Source organism: Marmota monax, unplaced genomic scaffold (genome assembly GCF_021218885.2).
Source record: "Marmota monax isolate L192 unplaced genomic scaffold, Marmota_monax_Labrador192_F-V1.1 WCK01_AAM20220418_F8-fsc00018, whole genome shotgun sequence".
In the NCBI taxonomy this organism is placed as follows: domain Eukaryota; kingdom Metazoa; phylum Chordata; class Mammalia; order Rodentia; family Sciuridae; genus Marmota; species Marmota monax.
In genome coordinates, this window is record NW_026692201.1 from 16,950,005 (window position 1) to 16,967,234 (window position 17,230).

Sequence of the window (17,230 nt, forward strand, 5' to 3'; positions counted from 1 at the left end):
AGAGACAAGTTTCTTCAGAAACCAGTGAAGATGAGGAAAGGAAGCAAAGAGAGGAACTATAAAAGTGTCCAGGTTTCTGGCTTTGTCACCTGGGTCAACATAGTGTATTCATTGCAATAATGAAGAAGGTAGATGGAGCCAACACTGGGTGAAATAAATGTTCTGTGCTGCTTTGCGGTGTTGGGGCCTACACTGAAAATTTGAATGACTTTGAATTTCAAAGATCTAATCAAGATTCCTTAGCTTTCACTCAGAGATCAATCAGACTCAACAATCAAAACTGTGGAAACAAGAGCACTTGGGTGTCCAAACTTATGTCCCTTTCAGACATGGAGAACAGAAAGGAAGAGGAAAGAAGCCAAATATACAGCACTCACTTGCACACCCCTTATCCCCGTCTCCCCAGACACTCCCCCCTCCATCTCTGCCCCATCCCAGTTTGTTTCCTATTACCAAAGGAAGAAGTCTCTCACAGTGGTTAAAAATTATCAGCCTTGTAGACATGAGGGGATACTAAGCACACCCAGCCCAGAATTCCCAGGTGAAAGCAGTCTAGGAAGACGTAGAGGTGACTAGCCTAAAGATTTTACCTACTCAACTGAGTGCAGATGGCATATGCAAATGATAGCCAGAAGTACTGGTCTCTAAATCATCTACCTTGGCAGACACTTCCTTCTTTGTACTACAGATCATTTTCCCAAGATTTTTATGCCATACACAACCTAGAATATTTTCTAATGCCCTGTACCATCACCTTGTATGTTTTAAGAAGTAAGTTGTGGAACATGTAGGTTATTTGACTAATGGAAACAGGGCGACCCATGGCATATAAATAGAAGATCACTCCTTTAGACAAACAAATTGTGCAATGGCAACACTTTGGATAGTGCATTAAGCATCCTACTTGGGGAAGATCAGCTAGCAAAAGGTATCCTCTTCCTAGGAACTGGTACAGCCTCACAAAGGGCTCTTCATTCCTTAAGTCAGCACAGTTATTCACGGGGGCTCTCAACGTGTCATCCTATTTTATAATCTTTCTAGGCAACAAAGCACAATCAGTATTTTGCAGCTGGAGGGCTACTGGACTGCAGGCCTCCTACACCAAGCACATGGTAAGGTTATCATAGTCCCCTGGATTTGTGTCACATTGCAATCCTGAACAGTACCTCTCCAAAAATCCTTTCGTAGTCTGTCCAATTATTGTGTAACCTTTCTTTATTTGTTTATTTTTGATACCAGGGATTGAACCCAGGGGCACTTAACCTCTGAGCCACATTCCTAGCCCTTTTTGATATTTTATTTAGAGACAGGGTTTCCCTGAGTTGCTTAGGGCCTTGCTAAGTTGCTGAAGCTGACCTTGAACTCACAATTCTCCTGCCTCAGCCTCCTGAGCCCCTGGGATTACAGGTGTGTGCCACTGTACCCAGTTTGTATAATTTTATATTATTTTGTTAGTAGGGTGGAAATTCTTTGACAAATGAGATTCCTCTAAACCCTCTTTACCACACATTGTTTAATAGAGATCCAATCTGCCAGTTCTACCTCCAAATATATCTTGGCTCAATGTCCATCTCATTACAGGAGACTGTGCTGTGTTCTCAGCTCCTGTGCTCTTGCATGAGAAAATTTCAGGCAAGGCACAAGACTTAGTATAAGTACAGCACAATTTATTAGAAGGGAAAAGACAAAAAAAAAAAGAGACTCTCTCAAGGTAAAGAGTGTGACTTCTCAGAGAAGAGAGTAAAAATGTGCCCTCTGTTTCCTGATTTTATTGGGGGTTTTAGAGAAATTCCTAGAGTCCAGGTTATCACCTCTCATCCTTTGACTGACAGTAGGATCACTTCATATTTTTAAGTCCTTACTATTACTTTATGGTCAGTAATATTTACTTTTAATTAATTTTATCCTCCTAAGTTCTGGAATTTTTGGTATAACAGTCATAAAAGCTCCCCTCCCTTCTGAATAACATGAATTCTCATCAGCAGGGAGGCCCTGACAATAGTTCTGCAGATAACAGTTTGCTCGGTGAGGAATAGTAGTATACCCTATTGTCTTAAGCTAAAGTAGGGCCACAGCGGCCCCAAGTAAATTGCTTTTTTTTTTCAAAGAAAGCACATGACAGACCAGCACAGAATCCACTTTCAGGTTCCCACCACTCATGTCCATCAACCTATCCCATTTCTCTCCATTTTCACCTTCTATTCTGAGGCACCATCCTCTCAACTCAACCAGTGTTCTCAGGTTTCCATTACTTCTTTCCTCCTGTGAATTTTCCACAAATAATCACAATGGTGTTACTTAAACAAAGGTCTTGATCATTCACCCCTTCTTAAAACCTATCAATGGTGTCCTTTTTCTTTTAAAACAAAATCTAAATCCCGTGGCTAACAAAGTTTCTGCATGGTCTTCTCCAGTGTTCTTCTCTAGTCATATGTTACATGACACACACTCTCTTTCAATCCTGCAAGTATATGTGCCCCTTCTTTCAGACTCTTCAGGCTGTCAAGCTCTTTTCTGTCTTAGGACATTTGCATAGATTTTTTTTTCTGGAATTCTCTTCTCCCAACCTTTCACTGGACTATTCCATCTCATTCTTCAGATTCCAATGTAATTGCTACAATCTTAGAGATATTTCCTCATCTAAATCAGGTCACATCATGTCTTGCATCATCTGCTTTATTAAACAGTAACACACGGTACTCAGACATTTCTGTTTATTATTTATCAACTGCATCTACATCATTCACTAATATCAAGAGGGATTCATATCATCATTCACTAATATCAACAGGGATGACATGTTGTAAGCCCAGCCAATACAGGGACTGTGTTTGCTCTCTTAACCACTGGAACCCCTGCACCTAGCATGGCACCTATGATATTTGGTGGATAACAGAGTAGGTAATAGGCTCAGAAAGAGCTGATTTGGAGGCATATTTTTAGAAGTTTTTAACATACAGTAGACAGACAAAATTGCTAGAAAACATTTGTAGTAAGAAGGAAAGATGCCCAAAGACTGAATTCTAGAGAAATCTATGTGTGAACAGCCTGTGCCCAAGCAAGTCAATTTCCAGTTATCAAGATGAAAAAAATAAATAAAATCTTTGTGATTATCATGGTAGTATTGATGGCAGTGGCTTTGAAGGTAACAGTGATGTTGGCAATAGTGATAAAGAGAAATTCTTATTTGTTTCCTACTCACCATTTGCTGCACAATTTCAAGAATTTATTTTGATTTCGAACTTTATCACAGTTGAGTTCTGCCTCCTGAGCACATAAACTGCAGAACGTAAAATTCTCCTCTTTGAAAACCATAGGCAGTTTTGACAATGTATTTGAATTCATTAACCTCTTAACTCTGGTACAAGTCCATATTCACAAGTATGACAATGATTAAGTTAATGAGTTAATCATTCCCTTCTCATTACAGTCTTTCTTAATTAGTTGATTTAAATTGGGGAGTAGGAGGAGGAAGGTATGGATCTTGTGTGTAGTCTATTTTCATAGAGTCAGATAAGATTCTAAAGGTTGTTTTTTTTTTTGAAAGATGCAGAAATGTGGATATCTTTCAATATTGTTCATTGTTTTTAAAACCAACAAGTACTACTAAGCTGATTAGCATATTTTAGCAAAATAAATGATTTGGCAAGCACTATTTGCATATTCTGTTGTGACCAGGCCCCTAAATTGGGCCCTATAGGGAACATGAAGACGGGGAGGATTATGAATCATATTTTCAGAATCAGCTGTAGTCCTGTGTAGCATTTTTATTTCATATGTAATGCTCGATGGCTAGGTTTTTAAAACCAAGTGTTAATATTTGTTCTAGTTTCCCCGCATGAATTAGAACAGGTGCCACAAAAGACTTATCATTGCATTATTCAGACATTGTTCTAATAAAATAAATATTTTTAACATTTTAACATCTTCCTTTCTCAAGTATGATTTTTAAAATTCTCACTTTTTTATTAGTCTAGTTAAAGGTTTGCCAATTTCAGTTATATTCTCAAAAAACTATCTCTGCTTCATTGATATTTTGCATTGTTTTCCTTTTTGTTTTGATTTTAATATCAAAGCCAAACAAGGGCACAGAAATAAGAAACTAGAGGCCAACACCCCTGATGAACATAGACACAAAGTCTTCAACCAAACAACAGCAAACTAAGTTCAACAGCACATTAAAAACAACATTCACTAAGATGGAGAGGGATTCATCCCAGGGATGGCTCAAACACCATGGTTCAACATAGGCAAATCAATAGACATGATACATGACTTTACCATAAGGAAGAACAAAAACTATATAATCAATCCATAGATGCAGAAAAAGCATATAACAAAATTCAATATCTCTTCATAATAAAAGCCCTCAACAAATCAAGTACAGAAAGAAGGTATCTCAATAAAAGAAAGGTCATATATGACAGGCTGTTATGGTTTAGATATGAGGTGTCTCCTCAAAGCTCATGAGTAAGACAATGCAAAAAAGTTCAGAGGTGAAATGATTGGGTTTTGACAGGGTTAATATAATCAGTACATGAATCCAGTTGAATGGATTGTGTGGTAACTATAGGCAGGTAGAGTGACCAGAGAGGGTAGGTCATTGGGGATGTGTCTTTATTCTTATTGAGGGGCTCTCTCTCTCTCTCTCTCTCTCTCTCTCTCTCTCTCTCTCTCTCTCTCTCTCTCTCTCTCTCTCTCTCTCTCCTTCCTGGTGTGCTGAGATGCTTTCCTCCTCCACACCTTTCTGCCATGGTGTTCTGCCTCATCTTGGGCCCAAAGCAACAGAGTCTGACATCTATGGACTGAAACCTCGGAAACTGTGAGCCCCAGAGAAATTTTTCTTTCTCTAAAATTGTTCTTATAAGGTCTTTTGGTCACAAAAGAAAAAAGGTGACAAAACACAAACCCACTTCTGAGGACACACGGAATAGGGTAACATTTTTAACTTTCCCTCTGTGATCTACAATAAAACAAGGATGGCCACTTTATTCAACAAGGTACTAGAAGTCTTAGCCAGAGCCATTAGCCATTCAAATCTGAAAGGAAGAAGTTAAATTGTAACTTTTGCTCTTATATTTAAAAAAAAAAAAACTTAGAATTACTAAACAAATTCAGTAAAGTTAAAGAATACAAAATCAATATATGAAAATAAATATCATTTCTAAACAGTAAGAACCAACTACATGAAAAAAAAAACTCAAGCAAACATTTCCATTTGTAGTAGCTACAAAAAAAAAAGCATGGGCAACAAAATGAACACTCAAAAATAAAGTTATCCAAAGATGCAAAAGATCTCTACCCCAGAAACTATAGAACATTGATGAAAGAAATTCAAGAATACTTAATATGTTCATAGACTTTTTAAAAAAATATTGTTAAATTATGAATACTATAAAGGGACACATATACTGTAAAGGGACCTTCAGATAGAAGGTAACTTTTAGAAAAAAAAAAAAAAAACCCGAAACTCATGTGGAACTACAAAAGGCCTTAAATAGCTAAAACAATCTTGAGCAAAAAGGAAAAAGCTGGAGGTATTGCACTATATGACTTAAAAATATGCTATAAAATTATAGTAACCATAACAGCACAGTGCTGGCATTCAAAAAAAAAAAAGATATATAGGAGTGGGGCTGTAGCTCAGTGCTAGAGTGCTTGCTTAGCATGGATGAGGCACTGAGTTCAATCCTCAGCACCACAAAATAAATAAATAAATAAAGTTTAAAAAATATATATTAAAAAAAGATATATAAGCCAATGGAACTGAATGGAGAACCCAGAAACAAATCCACACATTTAGCAGTCATTTGATTTTTGACAAAATTGTTAAAAACTCATAGTGGGGAAGAATAGTCTCTTAATAAATGGCGCTGGGAAAACTGGACATCTATTTTGATCTGGGCAGTGATTTTTTGGCTGTGAACCCAGAAGCATGGGCAACAAAAGCAGCAAAAGTGGACAAATGGAATCACATCAAACCAAAGAGCTTCTCTCCAGCCAAGGAAGCGACCAACAGAGTGAAGAGGGAGCTGCAGAAGGGGAGGCGACACTTACAAACTGTTCCTAGGATAAGGAATCAATATCCAAAACACAGGGACTCAGACAACTCAACAACAAGAAGATAACCATGATACAAAATAGGTTTAAAAAAAAACTGAGTAGACATTTCTCAAAAGAAGGCATACAAGTGGTCAACAAGTCTATGAAAACTGTTCACTCTCACTAATCCTCAGGGAAATACAAATCAAAATCACAGTGAGATATTACCTTATTCTAGTTACGATGGCTATTATCAAAAAGACATAAGGGCTGGGATATAGCTACATACTAGAATGCTTAGCTAACATTTGTGAGGTCCTGGGTTTATTCCCCATCACCAAAAAATCAAAAACAGACAAAAAAAATTAGTATTGATAAAGATTTGGAAAAAAAGGAACCACTATACACAGTTTGTGGAAATTTAGATTAGTACAGATATGGAAAACAGTATAGCAGGTCTCCAAAATAATAAAAATAGAAATACCACATGATCCAACAGCCCTACTATTGGGTGTATATATCTAAAATAAATTAAATCTGTATATCAAAGAGACATCTGCACTCTCATGTTCATTGAAGCACTATTCACAAGAGCCAAGACATAGAAACAATCTAAGTGTCCATCATTTAATGAATAGTTAAAGAATACGTGATATCTACATATACGTAATGGAATATTGTTCAGTCATGAAAAAGAAGGAAAGCCTGTCACTTCTAACAACATGGATGAATATGGAGAACATTAAGTGGAATAAGCCAAGCACTGAAAGATAAATACCATATGATTCACTCATATGTGAAATCTAAAAATATTGATCTCATAGAAGCAAAGAATGAAGTGGTGGTTATCAGAGGCTGGGGTGGTTATGGGGGAAGATGTAGGTCAAAGAATTGATAGATAATTCAATTAGATTTGAGGATTAAGTTCAAGAAATCTATGGTGGAGCATGCTTACTATAATTACGATGATATATTATACTCCCACAAAGAGAGTGGGTATTAAGGGTTCTCACCACAAAAGTAACTATGTAAAATACTAAATTTAAGCATTCTATAAGTGTGCATAACATCATGTTGTACATGATACATACAATTTCATCTGTCAATTAAAATTATAATTTAAAAAATAAAAATTTAAAGCTAAAAGCTTTAAAATAAATAATAAAAATAAAAATCTAAAACTCTCCCAAGTGACCCTAAATAAATGTTGAATCACAATCGCAAATTTCCTTACTCAGTAATTTCTTTCTTGTCAGTGCACCTGTTAGTGCAAAGATTTTAAAACACCTTTGCTTTTCCCTTGGTACAGTATTCAAAATTGGAATGGTGCAAACTCATTCTGGGAATTCAAGAGACTTCAATTTTACATTCCTGTGTCTGTTGCAGAAAGTAGAAAGGTGAGTAATTCAGTATCAGGGAACTTCATTCAGGAACTTGGGAACTGATACCAGAGATTCATTGGAGTCTTAAGAGAAGTGATTTTTCATATAGCACTTTCCTTGCTGCTTCTCCTCCCCTCCACTCCCTAAAACATTTCTGATTCTCACTCTCTCTTTCTCATCCTTCTGATTGTTTCTCCCTTGCCTATTTCTTCAAATCTTAAAATAAAAATCTTACTGGGTTCAACTTCTTTTGTCAAACTCAAAGCACATTTCAATTTAAATGCTTTGAGAGATTGATTGATTGATTGATTGATGCTGGGATCAAACCAAGAGCCTCACATGTGTTACATCTCCAACCCAAGAAATTTTTTTAAACTATACATTAGGCTCGAGGACTCCAAATTAATCAAAATTGAATCTCCATGATACTAACATTTGAAACTATAAAAAAGAGGATTTTTACTGTAGATGGGATCTTAGATATCATCTAATTGCATTTTTTGTGCAAATTTATCTTCATTTTACAAATGAGCATACTAAGACCTCTCTGAGAGCAAATTGTCGTCATTCTCTTCAGTCAACTTAAGCCCATTGTAATAAAGCAAGCTTTGTAAAAGGTAGGAATTTGCTGACAACTAAATCCTTTGTGAAAAGACCAGGGATCTCCAGACAACCACCTGGGTCAACAGAAAGTTCTCCTTGTTTGGTTTCTACATGATGCAGACATTGGCCATGGCAACATAGATAAGGTCTCAGGATGGGCCCCCAAAAGGACTAAGGAGAACAAGAGGAAAAGAGGATGTGGAGAAGAGAAGCAAGCTGAGCACTGACCTGAGCCATCATTCTGTCAGTTAGTTTCAGATTTGAATTCTTTTACATATTCTGGAAAATAAAGAAACCAAGAATTATATGTTAGACATCAAAGAACACGTCTGTGAAAGGTAAATACCACTTAATACTTTTCACTTTGATACAAAAGAATCATTTTACATTGTTTATACTTTCTATTTATTTCTTACAATATTGTTCATCTTCCTTCTAAGCTTATTTTCCTACTCAACTATAAACATTCTGGAGGCAGAAGCCTTGTTACAGGGTGTGTACATATTGCATAGGAATCATATATGTGTCTGTATGTGGAAATGAAATAGAATCAATCATTAAATGAAAGTTCAGTATCATAGGAAGGAAATTAATATTCTATTTTGAATTAGGGGAGAGATTTACCTATATTTCAGTAAACAAATTGAAAATGAGTTGAGAAATTTCTTTGATAATTTTACACCAGTGTTACTTATTAACCTGTAATTTTAAAGACTAAAAGTAACAATATGAAAATTCCAGTCTAGCTTTATATATGTATATATATACATATATAAACACATGCACATATATATTCATACATACACACTCCCATTACAGATAGATAGATACAGATATTCATGCATATGTATATATATGAGAATATATATACAATTACACTCAGGGAATGCACACATACGTATGTGCATGTGCAAGTGGTATATGGAAGGAAAGAAGCACATCTGAACTCTGAGCAGCCATGTGGCTAAAGAAGACTACAGCCAGCGTAACTTAATGCCCTTAAGATCACACACTTAATTAATCAATCCCTGACTTGACACTGGATAAGTCAAGTCTCCATTGATCTGCAGCCTCACCGCCACAGAACGTGGTGTTGGTGGATGGAAGGACTGACAAGTGGGAGAACTCAGAGTGCAGAGGGTGGAGGGAAGAATGGCTCCCTTGGAACCAGGGCAGCCCAGAGCTTTCTCTTCATGGAGCACACAAGGGAATACAATCCTTCAGAAAAGAAACGGCAGCAAAACAAAGAGTCAGAGATGTATCCAGCGTGATCAGACAAAGTCCCCCAACAAATAAGAATACGTAATTCATGAAACAATCTCTGTGTATCACAGGATAAAGAAATGATTTGCCATTACTCAGTCCATCGGATCAATATAAGGAATCAACTTTTAGACTATAATGGGTATTTTTCATACTAGTTTGTGTAGTTTAACCAATTTCACTATCTAAATCAATCGGTTTAAGAAGATTGGATTTCACCACCTGAAATTTTTTTTTCCGCAGGGATGTAGTTTAAGATTGTTGCAAGAATGTTAAAAAAAATCACATACACACAGTCATTTCATAGATGACAGATTAAAAGATGGAATTTCTATTACAAGATAAAATGATTAAAATTAAGTGGAGGGTGGTAGAATTTGTGTATATAAAGACTACTCTAAACACTTGAGACTGTAGCTATACCTCTGGCTCTATCAAGCTGTCCCCAGGTACCCTTTCTGTAGAAGGTGAGGAGCATGTGATTGGGGACACACAGGAGCAACCATGGGATAGGAAAGGGACTTTTTTGGCCACAGAATCCTCACAAGTTCTGAGAAGTTATTCCAGGGAGAGAGACCACATTGGAAGAGGATTGACAGTTTCGACTGAAAACAGCTTTCCAAGAGACTAATCTTATAAAGTACTGCAAATGAATAAGGGCAACAGGAGTAGGTGTTCACCTGCCAGTCTCTGCCGCACAAGATGAGAGCCTGTCTGTACTCACACATGCGCCGACTTAAAAAAAAAAAATCACATAAAAAACAACATCTTTGCTACGGAGACGTTTTTAACAAGTATTACAGAAAGAGCACCAGCTACCAAAAAGAGTTGCCAGGGCCAGAAGGAGCCATCAATCGAAACAGTTTACATTTCAAAGTTTTTCCAAGAAGAGTGAAAACGTCTCCCCTCCTTGATGGAAAACGGAGGAGCTGTAGTAAAGAATCAATTAACTGCCTTCTGAGTCAAGTTTCTTTCTCCAGAGTGGCCCTTTAACCCTTAAATTGATGCCAACAAGGAGAGAGAGAGACAGCAGTGTTTGCGTCTCCTGGGGTTTGTGCCCTGAGCAGCTTACTAAGCTGTGGAGTCGGAATAAAAATCCTCTTCTTGTGAGTTTTATTGTTCAGAAGGAGCCTTTTTGCTCTTGGGCATTATTTGAAATTAACAGGTCACTTTTACTTCTGCACTCTGTTCTTCCTGACACCACTTAATGAACAATCACACCTATCAGCCCTGGGATGTGTTTTCCTCCTCGAGATAGTTCTGGATTGACTCTTAGTTGTCTCAGCTTCATTTATAACCTACGAAATAAATACTAACCATGCTACCTTTTTACCAAAGAAAATATTTGTTTTTTTTTTCTTTTTCACTATTTTATTTTTTTATTTGAAAGAAAAAGTTTCCATGTTTTTTGTTTTGTTTTGTTTTGTTTTCCTGAGTGGGGGAAAAAGAACATCTTAAAAATCGGTAACAATTTTCTAAGGCTATATAATCAAGTTATGTACTTTTGTATTTAGCTTTTGAATTTTCTGCTTAATTTTTCCATGTCATTTCTAAACACCAAATTTGATTCCTGAATTCATTAGAGTAAACCCTCTATAACTTCATTCTTAGATCTAAAAGCAGGTCAAATGAAAGTGCCCAAGAAAAAAATTTAATTTCACAATAAAGACTTGGGGAAAAAAAGAAAACCAACACTGGGAACATTTTGTCACTGATTTATGTCCCATAAAAGTGCTTATTTGTGCATTTCCTTTCACACAATATGCCCCCTGTGCCAATGATTCCACGACGAGATTCAAATGTGTCACCTCATCCCTTTGACCAACAGGCAATTTGTACAACCATAATGAAGACTCAGATGCCCTGATAACCCAGAAGTATTACCATGACCATTTTCTTAGATTGCAGTGTGAACAGAAAAGAAAAAAAACTGAAAAGACCCCTTCTATTTTGGCACACATATACAAATGCTGTTCATTATGTTTGCAGAAAGTACAGTCACTTTCTTAGATTGACTTATTGATATAAATTGCACAATATCACTGAAAAATATTGCCAATTTCCATACCAACATCCTTTGCAAATACAATTGGTTTTCAATGAACTCGTTCTGACCTCCTGGTCTGAGGCTGTCACTGTGTGATGTACATAATTCTCTCAACACTGATCCATTACTTCTGCTCAGTGTTGGGGGTCAGGCCAATAGTGTAAAGTCAAAGATAATTAGCAGCCCTATCAATAACCAGCTACAGGATTGCTGCCTAAGTGACAGGCCAGAAAAGCCAAGAGAGGAGGCAGTAATATAAAGTGGAAGGGAAGTGCTGGTATATTCTGTGGTTCGAGCAGCTGCTATGGACGATCAGCATCACCAGGAGACCTCATTGCATTAGCATAAATTCAAATGACAAATGCACAGTGCTATTCAGAGACTCATTAATTTGCAATGGGTGCAGTGCTCATGACATATTAGTGCAAAATTCAAATGTCTTTGTAGCAATGTGAATTTAGTTGTGAGACCAAAGTCGCTAAAATGAAAATGTGTGGGTTTTTTAGCAGTTTATTAAATTATGAACTGTGATGACTATATCCGTGCATCTTTTTAAGCAGATGAGGTCCAGCGTGCTCCAGCGGCAAATCGCATGGTTTGTGTTGATATTTTCCTGTCAGACAATTTCCAAGCAGCAGATAAGACACCAGACTGTCTGCTTTGCTCGACTGCATACGGACTGAGAGCTCCCCCTTCTGGACAAATGGCATTGCCACTCGAAAAGAAAACCCAGCCATTTATTGTCTTCTTTTTATATTTTTAATAGATTTTCCTGCAAAGAATTTCTGTATCTACCTAAAGCCAAAGACTATAACTTGGAATCACTGATTGTGAGAGTACACAATAACTTCCTAAAAAAAACCAGAAGAGTCATCCTCAATTAAAATTAATCTTCTGTAATTTTGCATGATGCTTCTCCAAGACCTCACTTACAAGTTTCTTTTTAAAAATGATTGCCAGGGTAATATATTCGAAGAATATATGAAACAGAGTAATAAAAATAGTTGCATTAGTATTGTTTCCATAATATTATGAACAAGCTCACAATTACTAGCATCCTATTGCATAAATACAAAAGCAAACAAATACATAGGCAGAGTCTTTTAAACAAAGCAACCAATTGTATGTTGTATTTGATTCAGTTGAAGGATATGAACAGACCAAGTCCAGGCCAGTTGGATCACACCAGTGCCACACGTGTGTAGTGGGCTCTCTTTCTACTTTACATAAGCAATCTTCTTCACTTGTTTCAAGTTAGTCAAAGCAGATACATCACTAGTGCATCTTTTGAAAATTAGCATACTTTATATATATATATATATATATATATATATATATATATATAACTACAATTAGTAAAACAAAAGAGTGAATAAGGTTAGTTTTGTCTGCAATACTAACATAACCAAAATGTACAAAATGTCAACACCTGTATCTCTGAGTATCCATGTTCATAGCCTGTTACAGCAGGCCCACATCCTAATTAATAGAATCTGCATACTCATATTCACATCTAATAATGAAAGACTTACATATAGCATTTTCAGTGGAAGCAACAGCTTGCCAAACTATTTAACACACCTCTGAACACATGGAAAAGTATGTTATTATTTGCTTTTAGGAGAATAGAAAATTCAAAAGTGAAAGATTCATTCTTTAGCCATTTGAGCTAACTAATCTCCATTAGACTATTAAAAGTATACGTTAGCAGATCCATATGAAAAATTATGTTTATCACTTTTTAAACCTTAAATTAAAATGTAAAAAGGAGTTATGGCATCCTGTTAATTCTTATAGACTTAATTATGTATTGTCTGGGCATTTGGTTTATGATGAATTGGAGGGGGGTCTTCTGATGAACACTGTGTATTTTCAAATTATATTGTACAATATCATTGATGTTTTGTATTATCTTCCACAATTAAAAGTAAGACCATTGTAATCTATTCTACTTCCTTTCAATTGAATTGGTCTTGAGTTAGTTAGCAGACTCATTTTATTTTACAGTAACTGCTACAAGGAAGATATGGAGCTAATGAGGATTGAGAAGGATCACTGTACATTAAACATGTGGCAGTAGTATGTAACTGAACAATATCAGATTTATCGCTGCAGCCAGATGTCTAGCCATTGCTTTTCCCTGATGAATTCTCTTTTACCAAGTAATTAGAATTCCAGGCTCACAGAATGTTAGAGCTAGAAGGGTCACTGTTGGTCATCTCTCATTTTATGGGTGCAGGAACCACAGGATCAAAAAGTTCAGCAAGTTTACCAAGATCTAATGCCTAGAAAGTGACAAAACTGAGATAAGAAACCTGTTCTCTAGAATCCCTTCTCCAAGTTAGCATACAACACAATCACCCAGAAGGCTTATGGAAACAGATTGTTGGGCCCACTTTCAGAATTCTTGATTCTATAAGTCTGAGGTAGGGCCCCCAAAATTTGCATTTCTAACAAGTCCCATGTGACACAGCACTTGCGAGGCCTGGAACCACACTTTGAGGACTATGGATTTTTAAACCAGTTTTTGAAAAGCTGTGTTGCTTTTTCAAATAAATGTTCTCCTGATGAGCAAAGCAAACTCAATCTAATACTCACCACATTGCTTTGGTGTCTAGTCAATAGATGGCTGGGATAATATCTACCTTGTGAAAAGTCTGGAAGGGCACAGACAAACAAAAACCAAGGTACTCAGTTAAGGCATTTAGGGACACTAAACATAAATGATCCCTGAGCTTTGCTTTTCCTGATCATAACAGAATCTAGTTAGAAACCAAGTATAGAGAACACGGCCTATCCTCCACTGCCTTTCCCTTCTTGCTATCAATATTTAGACCAACACAGATGTTTGCCTTCTTTTCAGTCTCTGAAATAATATAACAGTCATCGACCTAATGAATCAAAGTGTCACCTGTATAGCATTAGCAAATGCAGATCTCAAGAACAGAAAAAGGAAAAGTCCCTGTCAAAGTAACCTGAAATTTCCTGTGCTTAAAGTATCATCTCAGAAAAACTGGGGAGCATAATCAAGGGAGACTTCAAGCTTGAGCCCACAGGCCAGAATTCAACCTATTTGGCAGTTTGGTCAGGTTTTCTTTTTCTATTTTTTTTTCTTTGTGTATTTGCTCATTTGGAGAATGACTGTGATGAAGTTAATCACTAAAGTGCAAAATATATTTTTATTGTTTTTTAAAAAGTGTCAGTTTAATAAATAAAAGAGGGTGAAGTTTATATACGTTAACCTTGATGCTTTTGTGGAGATGTGCCTGTTTTTTATTGAGGTATAATTATCTCTTTTTCATAAATTTTTTAAGTAAATTGCCTTTTGTCACTTTTCTAAAAAATTCTTGATCTCATAGAATGAATGGGTTTGGTTCCAATTCATTCCATAAATAAAATGGCATTTTTTCTGAACATTAAGAGTGATTTCCCCCAAATATCATCCCTGTTCCTGGGGTTCTTTAGTAAGTTATTGCATTAAAATATAAGTTAATATATTGGCCAAGCTTCCACAGAAAATAACCTTTTCATCTAAAAAATAATTTTCAAATATAAATAGTTCCCAAGAAGAATTTACTGAGCTTTTGCTTTCTTCTTGCTTTTCTACCATTGTCTCCAGTTTTCAGATAAACCAGCCAAGTCATGGAAAAATTCACATCAGTTTTGTCATGATTAGGGGTGCGTCCAGGGTGCCCTAAGCTCACTATGTGCTGTGGCTAACACATTACACTTACATTATTTACCTATGGCCTTCCATTACTAGGCTTCTCATCCCAAAATCTGTTCCCACTCTGGATGCTGCTTTTTTCATTTCTTCCTCAATTTTGGATAATAAGAGACCTTTTCTCTGCCATAACTCTTCAGTAGCTCAATTTTCCTGAATTTAGCAAATTTTATTTTGCTATATCTAAATTAAACTGAATTATTTAGTGTTTTGATCATCATTATAAAAAATACATTATGAGTGGCAACCTTGGAATTATTTCATTCAGAATGTAAGTCTGGGATAATATGATTCTTCTTTACAGGATGATAGAATACTTAATTCTTAAGGGAAAAAAATCTCAAAATATTGTCCTTTTAAAAATTGTTAAGTATGATCAAATATTTTAGCTCAGGTATTTGGCAAAAAGTATATTAATGCAAATGACTAAAAACTAGCCCCATGTGAATACCGAGGCAGATAAAAGGTAGTCTAGTATTTCGAGTTTTGTGTGCTCTACAACTGCATTTTTATTTATCCCTTTTTATTCCAAAATATATGCACGTATACTATTTTTATCCCTGAATTAAAATAAAGCTAAATAGTTTCTGGTATACTAAGCAAGTCTGTTCTACCTGTTTCTAAAATCTTCTCTCTAATATTTTAAGACAGTTTCTGACACAGACTCTAGAAATGCAGAGGCAATAAAAATGAATATGTTTTGTCTCATGGAAGAATCCTTATTAATGAATATGTGAACATTCTCTGTACAGTTAAATATTCTGTATCTATGCACAAAATTCTACAAAGAAGTATATTTTTGTGCTTGAGTTGATTGGTAAATTTGATTTTAATATGAAATTAGTAAAATATGCATATTACAAATGAAGAGATTACAGGTTTCTCTCTGCCATTTATAGTAAGATCTTATATTTCAGAGCTTAATAGTGAACATCTCTGGGGAAGATTTAATAAAGCAGGTGCTCTGGTATTGCAGGCAGTCTGCTTTTCCATCTCTCTTCCTTTCCTACCCCCAAGGGGAAAACAAATCTCAGTAAGATCCATGACCCTTGTATCAAGAATAAATCTAGTATGGTCTGGACTGTACACCACCTAAACTGATCCAGATCTCCAACCAAACCCACTGTTCGTTACCGAGTTTATAAAGTACAACATGGCCTGTGAAATTATAGGTTAGAGCATTCTCTCTTCGTCCTTACCACAAGAAGCACAAAACCAGCTTAGAGTAACTGGCAATTGCACAGTGTTTCAAATGTAAAGGAATACAAGTTCTGTCGGGGGTGGAATGGGGGTGGGGATAGTTCCTAACTGTTCTTTTCTCCTACAGAACACTGAATGTCTAAAACATGTTCAATCCCGTTAATGCTTGTCAAATATTTCACAGTTCAGCTTTGTTCACATTTTTTACTGACTATGAAAAATCAATTTGGTGGGATTCAGATTCACGGAGATGGAGGAACTAAAAGAGACCTTAAATAACCTTGTTCCACCAAGTCTATAGGTGAAAAACTGAATCTCAATGAAATGAAGGGATTTGCCCAAAGCATTGCAAGGAGTCTAGCTTGGAACCCCAGTCTTCAGATGCCCCTTCCCACTGCTCTTTTCATCTAATTTTTTTCTTTCATAATTAAACAATTTAGAAAAGCTATACAATGTGATTTTGCAATTAAGATAAAGCAGTCTTATCCAGGGTTATGTACAATTTCACTTATGTAGAATTTCTCTTAGTATTTAGTCATTACAGTCAAATAGTATCATTATCTTTCAATTACAGAGATCAATTTTAGTTCATTAGCAAAATAAAATGCTTGCAGAAAGTCCACACAAATTCTTCAAAGCTGCAATCTTCTAAATGTCAGAATTGAAATACATTTCTTTTAAAAAAAAAAACGTGACAAAAGTACTTGAGGTTAAACCACAGCTGTGCAAGAATACTGCCCTCCATGATCGCAGATCTGCTAAAAAGGCATAATTCAAAGTTCTGTAAAAGAAAACGTGTGTCATTGCCAACTAATAATTGCTGTTTCCCAAGCTGCATTTTGCAGCTTTTCCAAGAGATATTTGGGAGGTAGGATATTGTGACACAAATAAAGCATTATGCTCCTATATTTAAGCTTAGATGACCTAGAGGCTGCATAAAAGGAAGACTAGACTAATGTTTAAGACTTA